This window comes from Conger conger, chromosome 8 (genome assembly GCF_963514075.1).
Source record: "Conger conger chromosome 8, fConCon1.1, whole genome shotgun sequence".
In the NCBI taxonomy this organism is placed as follows: Eukaryota; Metazoa; Chordata; class Actinopteri; order Anguilliformes; family Congridae; genus Conger; species Conger conger.
Genome location: NC_083767.1, coordinates 5500177 through 5515554, shown reverse-complemented (window position 1 = coordinate 5515554; position 15378 = coordinate 5500177). Strand labels below are relative to the sequence as shown.

Genomic DNA, 15378 nt, shown 5'->3' with positions numbered 1-15378 from the left:
GTGTCCAACGAGCCAGTCACAGATTCAGACCGTCAGCAATTTAAGGTAGACTGACGTAATGTGTTATGGATGTCTTCCTATATCACATTAAAACAGTTCAAACTAATTTATTGTGAAGAGGGCCCAGACCTGGGTCAAATATGTAATTGAAAGGATTTAAGCACCTTTCTACACTTTACTTAGTGTATCTGGGATATCGGAACCAAGGGAAGGCACCAGGCTAGCTGAATCAAGGACAGAAAAGTATTTGAATCCAAAACACGTGACATACTGTATTTGTCCCAGGTGTGGAAGAGGCCTTCCTCTTCACAATGGCTTTCAAACGTCAAGAGAGGGGCTTCATTAACTTGTAAATAACCCGTAAATAACACCATTTTGTCCTTGAGACTCAGTGGACAGCTGTACGGCCTATTTCTTCACTGGACGAATGAAGACAGACAATTTATACGTGAGAGATTGTTCCATGAAATACCCACTCTGATAAAGTACATTAACTCGTATGTGGTTCCTATTGGACTCGTATAACCCCTGTGGAGTTGATTTACTGCAATGCACAGGGTGAGAATGTGCCAAGTAATCCCCAGAATTAAGCACCCTCCAGACTATGTGACAACTCTGAAGAATACCATTCCTCACTCAGAATTAAATGAAGAGTAGTTGTGTAACTTTGGGAAAGAAAGCAATTGTTTGTGATAAATAACTCCATTCACTAATAGACTTGATTCAAGGACCTAGTGCTTTTCTTGCACTAGCAGATCAACACATTGGAAATATTGGAAAGATTTTTTTCCTCATGATATCTAAATAGTTTATATTTTGTTCCCTTCAAAGCCAGTGCGCTGAAATTTCTGCAACAGACAGATCTATAAAAAAAGATTAATCCTAGAAATATTCCTCCTTCTGGTATTTTATCCAGTGCATGCTACAATTGTTTTACTTACTGTCTTGTCTGAAGTTATTCACCGACAATAATCAATACATTATTAGATTATCTCCCCACAACTTATAGTTTGCATTTGAACAAAACATTTTTTCCAGTGTACATTATTATAAATATTAATATTGTATTAATATTGTATAAATATAGTATACATATTGAAAGTGAATTTCTAAGCAGGTACAGTACAGGGATTCCTTATGCAACTAAAAGCTACATTTTCCATATATTGTACTGGGACTGGGATCTCTCCTGGCCAGGGAACGCCTCGGGATCCCCCAGGAGGAGCTAGAATGCGTTGCTGGGGAGAGGGACGCCTGGAATACCCGGCTTTGCCTACTGCCCCCGCGACCCGACTCCGGATAAGCGGGTGACGATGGATGGATGGATGGATGGATGTACTGGGACCCAACATACAGGTGTTGGCAATATTGATCCATCATATTTTGTGACAATGGAACCCTCTCCTGATAATTCACAAAAAAACAAACAATGTAATTCTTAGCTTTCAGTGGGTTATATCTGTATGTATCTAATATTTCAAATATATTGAGCAAATTAAAAAAATTAAAATGGCAAAAACTATTTTTGTGAAGAATAATTTACTGCAAAAATATATTTGGAGTGTGTCCATATAGTCAAATGCATTATCCACTGTAGTAAAGGCCTTTATATATGGCGATATATTTTGTTTAATAAGGCCTTGTTCGGGGCATTGTCAGCATTGATGGATCACTTTATTACTTTGTTTACAGCAGAGTGGTAAAAACGAAGGCAGTGCCATTACTGCGGAGGATCCGGTTACAGAACTCGACCAACCAGTGGATGAGTCCCTGATAGAAGGACATTTCCATTCGGAGAGGAGCTTAGTCACAACCAAATACACAACGTCCAGCACAGCAGCACGGTCACAATATGAAATCCCCTGCACTTTCTCTTTTATTCCCAGCACCAAGGAAAAGGGAAGAACTACAGCTTTTGAGTGCTTTAATTATGTGCTCAGTCAACACAGTTTTTGTCCTTGGCTCCAAAAAATATTAGCTTGTTCATCAGAAACATTTGTTAAATTGCGATTTTGGAATACTAACAAACCATGACCCCTGCTCTCACCCTCAATTTACCCACAGAGGAAATTAGAAGAAACAGAAGTCTTGCCGATTTCAAAGAAGTAAGTACATGAAATGAAACACATCAAATAGGCAAGGACGACATAAAAACATCAACAACTTTGTGTAATCAGAAGGGATTCATGGAAGTGACTTTTCATTCCAGTGGAACTAATCAGTAACCGTGAACCAAGGTGCTCATTATGTATGCTTTCCTGAAAGCAATGTGCACTTATATTGATGTGAGCACTGGCTCGAGGCTAGTCTAATCAACAACGTCTTGTCAATATTGATATTCTTTTGTGGTAACTGCACTTTTAATTCTGTTAAATAAGTTGTAAAAGACATAACCTCTGGTGCAATGGCAGCAACTGTAAATGGTCTGCTTTATAACGACCAATGCAATTACTTTGACATATACTGTAATCGGCACAGTAGTATACTGGAATCAGTACAGTAGTATACTGTAATCAGGGGATATGCATTATACATAGTAGCTTTCAGGACTCTTTTAGTGTTTGTTTAAGTATAGCTTTTATCGTAACACCAAGACTATTTGTTTGATTGCAGCAACATTAGCAGGATAGCAAAGTCAATAATATCAGTCTCCTCATGGAAGGCACAATTATGCATCCCTCTCCAAATTAATGTTAAGTATGTGTTTATGGCACAAAGACTATCAATACACGAGTCCTATGTGACACAATACTGACATTATTTATCTGGTTCAGCTACTCCACAGTGAACAAGATGTTATGACTAAATGCTGCTTGGCACACGAGCGCACGTGGATAGGATCCAGCTCTTTCCCAAATGATGTTTAACCTGTGGAGGCACGGCCAGATTAACCCATCTGCTGACTTATTTTTACCACGATGAAGACCAGCACAATTTGAGCTCTCGACTAACAAGCAAACGTAAGAACAGAGCCAAGCAAAGCGCCGCCTCGCCCAGCTGCTGAAAGAGCCCTCATTATTTTATGTCATGTTGTTTTCTTCATCCCTTAAATTGATTGATGACGGAGTTTACCGTTCGACTACGAACAGCAAATATTCACATTGTGCTAGTGTGTGTGTGCGTATTGGATTTACAGTGCTCAGTGTGGCCAATATTTATTTCATATGCAAACATGCCAATACATGATGAACGACCTTTTCCTCCACCCCCCCCCCCCCCCAACCTGTTTCTTTTCTGTTGGCGTCACAGCTCAGGCCTGCTGTCCGAGCCAGCAGACCGTGAAATTAGCTCCTGCAGGGAGGGGGGGGAGGGGGGGGGGAGACGTGGGCGTGGTCCTGGCGCATCCGGGCGAGACACAGAGGAAGGAGATAGAATAGAGATCAGAGCCGAAAGATTTACACCGCCGTGTTTTCTTTCGGGAAAAGGAGAGATGCGCTTCTCATCCTCGTATTTCTGCTTTTTGCCCACCCTCCATTTTCTCTCCGGTTTGTGAAGCCCAGTCGTACACGGCCGCGGCTGATGCGGATGAGTTTCGCCGAGCCTCCTCTCTCCCCCACAGCTCACGATGGCGGCAGCTGTCTCTTTTCCCGACGCAGCTCGCAAGCCGAGCTTTGCACAGACATGAGTTGGAGGAAGACCCTTTAGAATAGATTACATTACATTACAGTTATTTGGGCTGATCATTTCCCACCGGAGCAATATGGGGTTAAGGGCCTTGCTCAAGGGCCCAACAGCTGCACTGATATTATTGCTCGCAAGCCGAGCTTTGCACAGACATGAGTTGGAGGAAGACCCTTTAGAATAGATTACATTACATTACAGTTATTTGGGCTGATCATTTCCCACCAGAGCAATATGGGGTTAAGGGCCTTGCTCAAGGGCCCAACAGCTGCACTGATATTATTGCGGCTACACCGGCTAACAAGTTGCTACCCTGAAACTACAGCAAGTCATATTTTGCAAGCCACCACTCAAGTTTCATACCAGGTGACATTATCATTGCAGTTTCAATATTTTCAATATAGCTTGATAGCAACTTACGTTTTGAAAGCACATAACAGCTTTGAAACTCACGGTTGTGATTTTAACTCATAGAACAAATAAAGAAACTCTCTTAAGCGTATGTTACCCAGGGCTATTAAATCAAAGGAATCAAAATCCTTATTGGAAATAACATGGAGGGAACCCATGGCACCAAAACGCTAATTCCCTTCCAGGTTTCAGGACTACAAACCACAGCACAGTGCCTAAACATGGGTCATCCCACAGCAGCCACCACCATTCATATTAATGAAGTGAATACTCTAACAATAAATAAACAACAATGACAAAAAAAGAGACACAAACTGGGGAAAAAAAGCAAATGAGAATACGAGTAGTTATTTGGTCTCGTTTGTAGAGGAGAACTTCTAAGCCGCTCAATCTTAGCTGTGCCACCCAATTTATTTATTTATTTTATTTTTTATAAAATTCTAATAAGCTCTACTTTCTCCTCTCAGGTTCATTCAGATATTCCATTCACCTTTCCAGCTTTTAATAATTGCCTCCCGTGTACGACTGAGATTTAATACGAGACAAGCCGCAAGGCAATCATCGGGCTTTTGTCCGCGACAAAGACTGCGAGTGTACCTGCCGACCGTCCTGACTGACACGCGTGTAAACAGCTGCTGGAGCACCGCGCCGCCGACGAGACGCGTGTCGAGCCGCAAACCGCCCGCCGCGCGCCTGATCGCCCCGCGTGATTAGCATGTTAACGATCGGCGAATACCCGCGGAGCCGGCCACGTTCCCGGCCACTCCGCCGCGGTGAGAAAGACACGCAGGGTAGAGAGAAAAGTGGAGCTCTTTTAAGGGCTACGCACCACACCTCAGCCCACGTTCTCCAGGAGCCGTAACGAGCAGGTCTCTCCCGTAGTGCTCCCGCGCACGACTCCGGCGTGAAGTCATCAGCTCGGCACTGAAGACATCCACACCGAGCACTCTCGAGACCGTTTTTCCTTCGCCGGATCGATGTCCATCGATCGCAAACGAAAGAAGCTGTTGAGCCACTTCTATGGCTTAGGGATTGATCCCTGTCCCTTTTCCTTAAATCCCACAGGAGAGCAGGGTCTGTTGGCCGGTGCCGAACATACAGGATTTGATGGAAAGCAGTACCGCAAAGAAGAAACATTTCAGGCTTTTATACAATCAAACACAGATTTGAAATACTTCAAACGTAAAAATTTCAATATGCTCTTCCAGGTCCCTGAGAATTTATCTAACGAATCATATCACTAACCAACACATTTGCAATCAATTTATTTTTGTGCATTTATTTATTAATATATATTTTTTGGTTACCGATGGACTTAATTACATTACAATTCCACTGGAAATCAATTCATTTTGGTTCTGTAAATTAATGAATGAATTGGTTGAGACAGATCTGGGCATTCTATCTGCTCTATCTATCTATATATCTATCTACTGTATCTACCATCTGTCATCCATCCATCTGACCAACCACATAACTACATTAAAGCTGCACTGGATATCACTGTGTTTCTGTAAATGAAAGTAAATTCAGACAGTGAGTGAGTGAGTGAATCTAATTCACTACAATCAAAGTTTCTGCAGCCGTCTGCTGAATCCACCGGTTAAAGACTAAAACAAACAGAGGCAGAGCAATCTCCAGGAAGCAGTGGGGCCCACACGCAGTGCGGCCCCGAACAATCCTTTAATTAACGGCCTTCATGAGCACCTATGAGAGGAGAGTGATAACCATAAATCAGTACAATTAGACTGTCAAGGGGCGCGCCACAATTAAATCAATCCCTCTGCACCAGATGCTCGTCCAGTTCTGGCCCGGTACTTTTTCAGTCTTACCTGATGGCGTCCTAATAAGTTTACCAGCCTGCTCTGATGGGAACCGAGTGCCCACCCACAGACTGAGTCAGAGCGGGCTCCGTACCCCCCAAATTACACAGGCAGAGGAACCTCCGTACCCCCAAAATTACACACGTAGAGGAACCCCTGTACCCCCAAATTACACACACATAGGAACCTCCGTACCCCCCAAATTACACACGCAGAGGAACCCCTGTACCCCCAAATTACACACACAGTATCACAAAGTTATATATATATATTCTACTCAGCAGGGCCACAATTCAGATGGGAAATTCTGTAAGGGTGTAAGGGGGGGGGGGGATGTTATAATAATTTGTTATTTAGCTGACGTTTTTATCCAAAGTGACTTACAGTTGATTAGACTAAGCAGTGGACATTCCCCCCCTGGAGTAAAGCTGGGTTAAGGGCCTTGCTCAAGGACCCAGCAGCTGCGCTGATCTTAGCTTGAACCACTAAGCTTCTGGGCCCCAGTCAAGCACCTTAGCCACTAGGCCACAGTCTGCTGTTATAACACTCCATCAGAAGAAAAGTAAGAGGTAACATTTTTCAGAAAGTGCTTTTTTTTTCTTCTTCTTCAATGCATGCTGTACTGATTTTTGCTACTCACAAAAAAATTTTGCTGAGACTTCAATTCTTTTTCGTACTTTTTTAAAGATCATAAAAGATACTGCCCTTTTATTGTGTTCGCCCTTATGGAAATGCACAATTTTTCAATTAAGTATATCATCAAGGTCAGAAAAGATATGGCAAAACTTTCCATACATTGGAATTAGTTTTTTTCAAAACTGGCATATTTGTCCAAATAGACCACATTTTACAATAAATTGCAGTGTAATTAATTTATGTAAGGATGTATATACTACATCTCCAGATATCACGCATAATTTCCAAATGAAGGAAGAACAATAAGAGTACTCTGTTTTACCAAGACTGTCATGTAAAGTTGTCTATCAATTCCACAGAATAAAAAACATCTTTTATTCTGCTTGATATGTAAATTGCTTCATTTCAAAAACGGTCTTATCATTTTCAATCCAGTCTTTTTAGGGGACTATTTTAAACAAACATCTTTCCAAAAAAAAAAAAAGGATGCAAAATGTACTACTTTCAAATCGTGTTGTTTTCTCCTACGTAAAATGCAATATTTGAAGGCTGCAAGCACATCAACTGATTGCATAAACAGAGAAAACAATAAGTTCTGATTATAAGGTACGGTATTTATGGGTAGTCCCAAATTGGCAGAATTCTAATTTTGCAGTGAATAATGTTGCATCAGCTCTGGGGCATCTCCTACACAGCGGACTCAGCGGAGACCCGAGGGGAGCGGCAGAGCGGAGACGCGCGTCTCGGCGGAAGGCAGGACGGAGCTTTCCTCCTCGTCTGTTAGTGCTAAACCCTCTCCACGCAGGCTTAAGCCCACACATCCAACGCAAACAGCAGCGAGGGGGTCAAGTGCTTTTCTGTAAACACGCGGCGAGAGCCGCGATGTGTCACAACGTTCCCCGTTTTCCAGCGCGAGGGGAACAGACTGAGCCTCTTCGATTGCTGTAATTTTCCATTTGAATGTCAAAACAGTTAGCGGTTGACACAACAATGAGCCGGGAGACGAGCGTTGTGTCGTCGACGGCGACACACGCGCAACACAAACACAATTCCGCTTCGCGGGCCTCAGACGTCGCCGTCGCCCCCCAAACCTGCGGCACAAAGCGCCGTTTGACATTTGGGGAGAAGACGGCACTTTGCCGCATTGTGTTTCATATATGGCTGGTTATCGCGGTCGACGTGGCCCGTGGCACAAACTCAGCCTTGCACCTGTCGCGGCACAGCGTGTTCAAAAGTTTCTGTCCGTCTCCCCTTCACACGGCCCTGCCCTCGCCGGCAAAATCAGCCTCTTTCAAAACTCCGTCTTCTGTTTTTAATGCCTCAATCAAGATTTATTCATCTATGCCAAATTCAGCCGGTAATTAAGCAGACGGCACTGACACAGACAATCCAAGCCTATGGAACAGAGCGAGCTGTGAGATATCGCCTTTTCAGACGCGCTATCGCAGATTTGAAGGCTGTAATCATTTCGGGCAGGCCGACTTCATGCTCGGAGTGAGGAATATTTTTCTGAAACAGTTCAAAGTCACGAGAACAAGTGCAAGCGAGCTGGAAGTGCCTGAGATAGAAGATTCATATCTTAATTTCCTTTGAAAGCGATATGATTTATGTATATTCACATTGAGATTTTTAAAATCAAACCACCAAATGTATGCGCACGAGGAGCTGAGCCAGTTTAGCAAGGTGACTCTCAAAATAAGTCGTCAATATAAACACAATTTCGAAGATACTTTTTTTTTGTGCAAGTCATCTCAAAGGTTTGTGAGTACCCTGGGCACGTTTTAATTGCTTCCATCACAATGCTGATTACAAAGATGACTGCATCTTTTAATATCATGCAATAATATAATATAATGAAAGAGAAGATTAAATTATCAGGTGTCCGACAGTTAAGTTTAAGCCGTCGTGAAGCACACAGTGAAGACGTACAGTAATCGCTGGGTCCAAAAAGTGAGGAAGCCTTCAGCAGTAGATCAGGGTGGGTGAAGCCTCTGGTTTAGAGTTTATGACCCATGGTTTTACGAGCTTATGAGACCTAATTATAATTGTTCGGTCAAGGTTTCACAGAGCTACCTATGGCGAGGCAAACTCTCATTTTTGCTACAATGATAGAGCCAAACTGAAAGAGAAAAATAAGGCCGCATATTTGATGGTAATGTGTTGGCTGGCGTATTTCATCCTGCCCTGAATAGTTTATGTTTCGAAACCTAACGGTCAAGCAGGAGTGTGGCTCGGACACCTTATTAAAATGAATTATGGTCCCTCTTTGGCTGGGTGGCTCTGTAAGCAGATGTGCGGTGTGTGTGTGTGTGTGTGTGTGTGGCTATGCGTGTGTATGTATGAGTGTGTGTACGTGTGTGTGTATGTGTGTGTGTACGTGTGTATGTATGTGTGTGTGCGTGTGTGTGTATGTGTGTGTGTACGTGTGTATGTATGTGTGTGTGCGTGTGTGTGTCTGTATGTGTGTGTGTGCGTGTGTATGTATGAGTGTGTGTACGTGTGTGTGTATATGTGTGTGTACGTGTGTATGTATGTGTGTGTGCGTGTGTGTGTATGTGTGTGTGTGTGTGTGTGTGTATGTGTATGTGTACGTGTGTATGTATGTGAGTGTGTGTGTGTGTGTCTGTATGTGTGTGTGTGCGTGTGTATGTATGAGTGTGTGTACGTGTGTGTGTATGTGTGTGTGTACGTGTGTATGTATGTGTGTGTGCGTGTGTGTGTATGTGTGTGTGTACGTGTGTATGTATGTGTGTGTGCGTGTGTGTGTCTGTATGTGTGTGTGTGCGTGTGTATGTATGAGTGTGTGTACGTGTGTGTGTATATGTGTGTGTACGTGTGTATGTATGTGTGTGTGCGTGTGTGTGTATGTGTGTGTGTGTGTGTGTGTGTATGTGTATGTGTACGTGTGTGTGTGTGTGTGTGTGTGTGCATGTGTGTGTGTGTGCTTGTGTGCGTGTGTGTGCATGTGCGAATGTGTGTGCATGTGCGTGTGCACGTGTGTATGTACGTGTGTGCGTGTGTGTGCGTGTGTACGTGTACGTTTGTATGTATGTGCGTGTGTGTACGTGTGTGCGTTTGCATGTGTACATGTGTGTGCATGTGTGCATGTGTATGTATGTGCATGTATGTACGTGTGTGTGTGTGTATGTACATGTGTGTGTGTGAGTGTGCATGTGTGTGTGTGTGTGTACGTGTACGTGTGCACATGTGTGTGTGCGTGCGTGCATGTGCATGTGTGTGTGCGTCTGTGTGCATGTGTATGTGTGTGTGTGTGTGTGTGTGTGTGTGTGTGCGTGTGTATACGTGTGTAAACCCCTTTGAAAGATAGATCACAAAAGGTCACCTTTGTGCTTTTCTGTGCTGTCGCCTCACAGTTTCCTGTATTGATGACTGACTCAGAAAAGCACCCGGTTAACGCAGCGTTAGCGAAATGCACAAATAAAGCATCCCACATACTAACTAAGGGGCAGCAGTATAGCATGATGGGGATCACAGTTAGATATGACAGGCTGAAGGTTGCAGGTTTGATTCCCAAGTGGTATAAATTGTTGTAGCCCTGAGGTACATTACATTGCATTTAGCTGGCGCTTTTATCCAAAGAACATACAAAACTGCTCTTTATGTGTGTATACATGTGCGTATGTGTGTGCATTTAAAGCTGTAATCTGCTCCGTTATCAATGATGTGCTAACATTGCCATGAGTCTAGATAGGGACAGAGAAACTGCTTTCATTACAGGCTTTCCTAACAGAGCTGGTGAGTCATCATTCTTCTCAAAAGGTTTATCTCTCGCTCAGCAGAGCTATGGTTAATGCGCACCACCATTTTATAATTGGGAATGAAGATAGCCGCCTGTGACTGGCTGATATATATTTTTAAACACCTCTCATTGGCCAAATAAATCAATTCAGCGTCTTGGAAACAATACAATCTTTCTTCTCGCAAAGACACACAAATCTTTTAGGGGCTGAATATTCAGGCTTAGCATTCTAAGTGGCAAATCGTTGCTCTGTAAACTTTAAGAAGAAGAGAGACGGAAATGAGATGTGGCTTAGCACTTCTGCTCGACCCGTGTGAAGGGTCACAGGTCAATGACCGATTGACCAATTAATCAATTTTAGTCTCTAAAGGGTGTGGCCAAAACCGTAATGAAGCTGTTGCTTTAAAACGCTCTTACACAAGGCGTTTAAGCTGGTGAAACGTGGTCTGAAACACCTGCTCCACATGTGCGCTCTGATGGAGGAATATTGAATAACCATCGTGAACAGAGAGCTCCCTCGGGCCCACGCAAAGGCCTGTATGGCGCGCGGTCTTCCACCAATCGCGCCGCACTTCAAACACCGCGGCGAGGATAAAGTATGAAATCAGCGTCCACAAAGAGCGTTCTGCCGGCTCTTACTCCGAGGCAGTAAAGGGAAGAATGCACTCACTGCCTGTCCTCAACAACATCCCATTTTTTTCCACTTAGTCTTTCAGGGCTTTCAGTCTGGAATGGCAATATAGCATCTCTGTTTTTTATCTCTCTCTTTCCTGGGGCTCCATTTGCTGTGTGTGTGTCTGTGTGTGTGTGTACCAGTGCAGGGTGTGGGTGTGTGTGTGCCAGTGCCGGGTGTGTGTGTGTGTGTGTGTGTGTTCCAGTGCCGGGTGTGTGTGTGTGTGTGTGTGTGTGTTCCAGTGCCGGGTGTGTGTGTGTGTGTGTGTGTGTGTGCCAGTGCCGGGTGTGTGTGTGTGTGAGGGGGGGGGGGGGGCAGAGAGCAGGGTTTCCAGAGGCAGCTCCTCATCTTCCTCATCTTCCTCTTCCTCCCACCACTGCTGCTCCTGCTTGACCTCACGCATACGCGCTCTATTAATAGCCGCGCCCGGTATGGATTAACCCCACAGGCGCAGACTGGGGGAGGAAGAGGGGGTGATCACCGCTGACCCCTCTTCACAGTTACCCGGCTTCAGCGCTCAGCTATTCCCCAGACCGTCTTCAACTCAGACTCTGTTTCACACTTTAGGAATCTTGGAGCAGAAACGTTGGCTGCCCTCGTGATATTCGCTTCAACTTTTCAAATATGAGGTTGACTTTTAAACCGAGTAAGCATGCAGGATCATCCGCTTCTCGCCGGTGGTTCTTTAACCAAAACATGTAGCAAGCTGAAGGACTGTCAGTTCTGCATTAAAATATGGAGGTGGCTGAGGGTCAAGTATTTATGATTATTATTTTTGTGCTGGAGAATATCTCGGATTTTTACTGGCTTGGGGGAAAACGGGGGTCTGTAAGTGCATTCAGTTTAAAAATAGTGCAAAAAATAAAAATAAAAAACTGCAGCTAGCTCAGATTTTTATACTGAATTAGCTGAGGCATAGCCAATGACAGTAGATACATTGCTGCCACATTATATTGCAGGTAAATTTTTCAGAATATAATTGATATTCTACATGGATAATCAATTGGTTTGTGCCTTAGATATAAATATAATGTTATTGTGTACCTATTGTAGTGTATGTGTGTTTCCCCTTTCATCGCTAAATAAAGTTTAGCTATTCAACCCTACCCTCACACTACTTTAAGTGTGTTTTTTGGATAAATAATGAACATTCCAGAAATAATACAAACAATATGTGTGTGGAGGTGACACAGTGACTGTACCTAAACTACGAGCATGGAGCAGTTCTTCACCCGCTCTAAAATGGCTCTCCCATCTTCCACGGTTTCTCGCCTTGATTTGCACCTTCGTACTGAATGTCATTTCCATATGTGACTGGAGTCTGATTTGGATTATTCTCCCCAAGAAATGCTTTGGCAAGCTTGCAATAACTATCCTTTCATGAATCAAAGCTAGTGGGAGCCTACCTGAGCTCTGCCAGTAGGCACATACACAGACACACACACACACACACACGCACGCTCAGACACACACACACATGCACATACAGACACACACACACACACACACACGCACGCACGCACACACAGACACACACACACATGCACATACAGACACACACACACACACATGCAGACACACGCACACGCACACACACACACACACACGCACACACAGACACACACACACACGCACATGCAGACACACGCACACACGTCAGTGCATGTCAGTCAGATTTAAGCAGGTCAAATTTTTTTGTCCTTACCCTGCTCCAAGGTTCATCCTGTAGTTGTTGTCTCAGGAAAGAGTACTGAAAGAAAGAAGCACATGAAAGTCATTATCCAAAGCACCAACAATGCAATGCAAATGAGCTTATAGCAAACTACAGGAGGCTGAACACATCATTCTAATGTACAGCCAATCACTGTTTCCAGGTGAAGGAAAGAAGTTCCCCTGACTCCATGTAGTGCATGTTTTGGCAGGAACAATGATCGAATCAATTTTTTTTACAACACAAAAATAGACCCCTCTCCCCCCACTGCCCCCACCCCCCGGACTGCAATCACTTCTTCCAGTGCCCGATCTCCTGGATCTCCCCACCCGTCACAATCTCACACACGCAGAGGGGCAGAATTCCTCCAGCCAGGCCTGCACACCGTTTAGTATTCCATAGTCCCGTTCATTTTTACCCATGCAAACGCAGACGACAAACACAATGAATGCCTTGCTGTGACACATGCGAGGTGCAGGAAATGATCGTTTACGGCCGAACGGCACTAATATCCGACACGCTGAGGCAAAGCGGCATGCTCACAGCGATCTCCAAGTAGAGAGCTACACATTTAGAGCACGTCCAGTATAATTCTGTAGTGTTGGTTTATATTTATGAAACTATAAAAATTTTATTTTCAGTCATACAGCAGTCTCCCTCACACTAGTGCGCAGAGTACAAATCTATCACCCGAGGTTAGCCGATACATGCTATGCCACTAAAACATTCATTGATATCAGCAATCCAGGGTTAACAACAGCACAGTGTAATGCACTGATGAAGGCAGTATGCTGTAATGTTAAAATCTTCGGCATTAACTTAGTGGGATCGTAGGAGAAACCTCCTGACTCGCGAATGCCTTTGCTAGCGTCTACTGATGTTGTGCTAAATGTGAATAATGGATTTTTATTATATAGTTATGTATGATATTACTTTGATCATTCATAACTAGCATAACACTTTTTTATATTTATTGTACAGTATACAACTTGGAAGTACCTTATTTGAGGAAAGTTTATGAGGAGGAAATGACATGGATCATTGCTTCATATTAATATAATTATTGATTAGGACTGTAGAATATTATTGAAATAGCCATACAGCATAAAATGAGCCTTTACTGGGCGATGATAGATTTTCTCAAGCTGTTTTCCCCGCTAAATAAATCAGCTAATGCTGCTATGACCACACAAATATGTTGACTAATAGTCTTGTATATGATTAGGTACTTATTGAAGCAACTAGAAGAAGTGTGCAATGGTTATTACGACAAAATCTACCATGAATTTTACATTTCGCTAAATTGATTTCAGGCAATTTGACTGAAAATGAGGTTGTAGATCAAGTAGCAATTTCCCCAAGTTCTCTTATGTAATGTTGCTATAACTTCATGTGGTTGAATTGAGGGAGGCAGACCAAACATGCGACTTCAACCTTGAGAGGAGGGGAAACAGCAACAGCAACAATAGCAACAACTGCAGCAACTGCAACAACTGCAGCAACACCAACAACTGCAGCAACACTAACAACTGCAGGCAGATGTCCAACATCGGTATGATCTCATGAAAAAGCTTCAAAAACCATTCAGACAATAAAATAACCTCCTCTAGCTTTGCTGTCATGATCTGAAATGATGTGAAAATGTGCATAGCAGAAGTGTCACAGGAGCACATTGCTGTAATGGTGTGTGTGCAGACCAGGCTAATACTAAGGAATGTGAATGGAAAGACAGCCAACACAATACAAGGAGCGAGAGAGTTGCCCTTGAATGCAGATTTTTTTGTATTTTAGATACAGTACAGTATGTCCCATTCAGGCTAACGGGGACCCAAATTAGAATGTATAACAGGGGCCGGGCCTCTGTGTGGAACATTAGGGGCATTAGGGTTTGTCATTTCGTGGCGCAGAGGAATTCACAATCAGGCCCGGATTCGGCCCATAATTAGAAAGCGTCCATAAAAGTGACACACAATACACTGCTCTGAGGGATCCCAGGCAACTGCACAGAGGGCCGGGGGGGCCGGGGGGGCCGGGGGGGTCGGGGGGCGGGGGGGGGGGGTGGGGAATAAAAAGGGAAAGTGACACGAAAGCTATCGCGCGGCCATATTTCATTACACAGCGCAGAGGCTCAGAAAGCAATCAAGCATATTTAGCCGTCCTCATCTCAGGCTAAAGCAATTATTACTGTAGAGTTTTTACTGTGCTCTGCCATGAGGAAAATGAACGGCGGTACCTATCAGCCCAGCGCATACACAAGTGACTGAGGCCGGCCGGGGCCCAGCCACGGGGTTACCTCCGACCGCGTTAGCATCGTAGCATCAGCGCTTTTCCGCTCGCGGAGGGCGATAACCGTAAAAACGTCACCGAAAGGCGATGAGCAATCATATGCGCTCATCATACTGAGCGAGGGAAAAAAGAAATAAGAGAAGGTTGGTAATGAAAAGGAGAAAGGTTCAAACACCACTGTTGCATTTTAATAATAATAATAATAATAATAATAATAATAATAATAATGTATGTATTCTTTATAGGTCTTCATAAAATAATAGTAATATTAGATAATCTCCTATTATTTATCTACAGTGTGTACACAAAAACACAATCTACAATCTTCATTACTTAATTACTGACTTCAAAGCCAGCTCAAATATGTTTTAGCATTTTATCAATCATGTAACATAGCATTGCTGCACACAATTGCCTCAATTCATGCAACATGAACTGATAACACGTATTACTACGA

At 43.5% G+C, this 15378-nt stretch overlaps 1 protein-coding gene across 1 annotated transcript in view; it reads right to left on the bottom strand.

Annotated features, from left to right (window-relative positions):
• Positions 1 to 15378, bottom strand: part of LOC133135222 (receptor-type tyrosine-protein phosphatase delta-like) — a 452453-nt gene that overhangs the window by 274594 nt on the left and 162481 nt on the right. The window contains exon 7 of the mRNA XM_061252069.1: positions 12630 to 12674. The gene's annotated coding sequence lies outside the window, so the exon portion shown is untranslated. The remainder of the gene's footprint in view (positions 1 to 12629; positions 12675 to 15378) is intronic.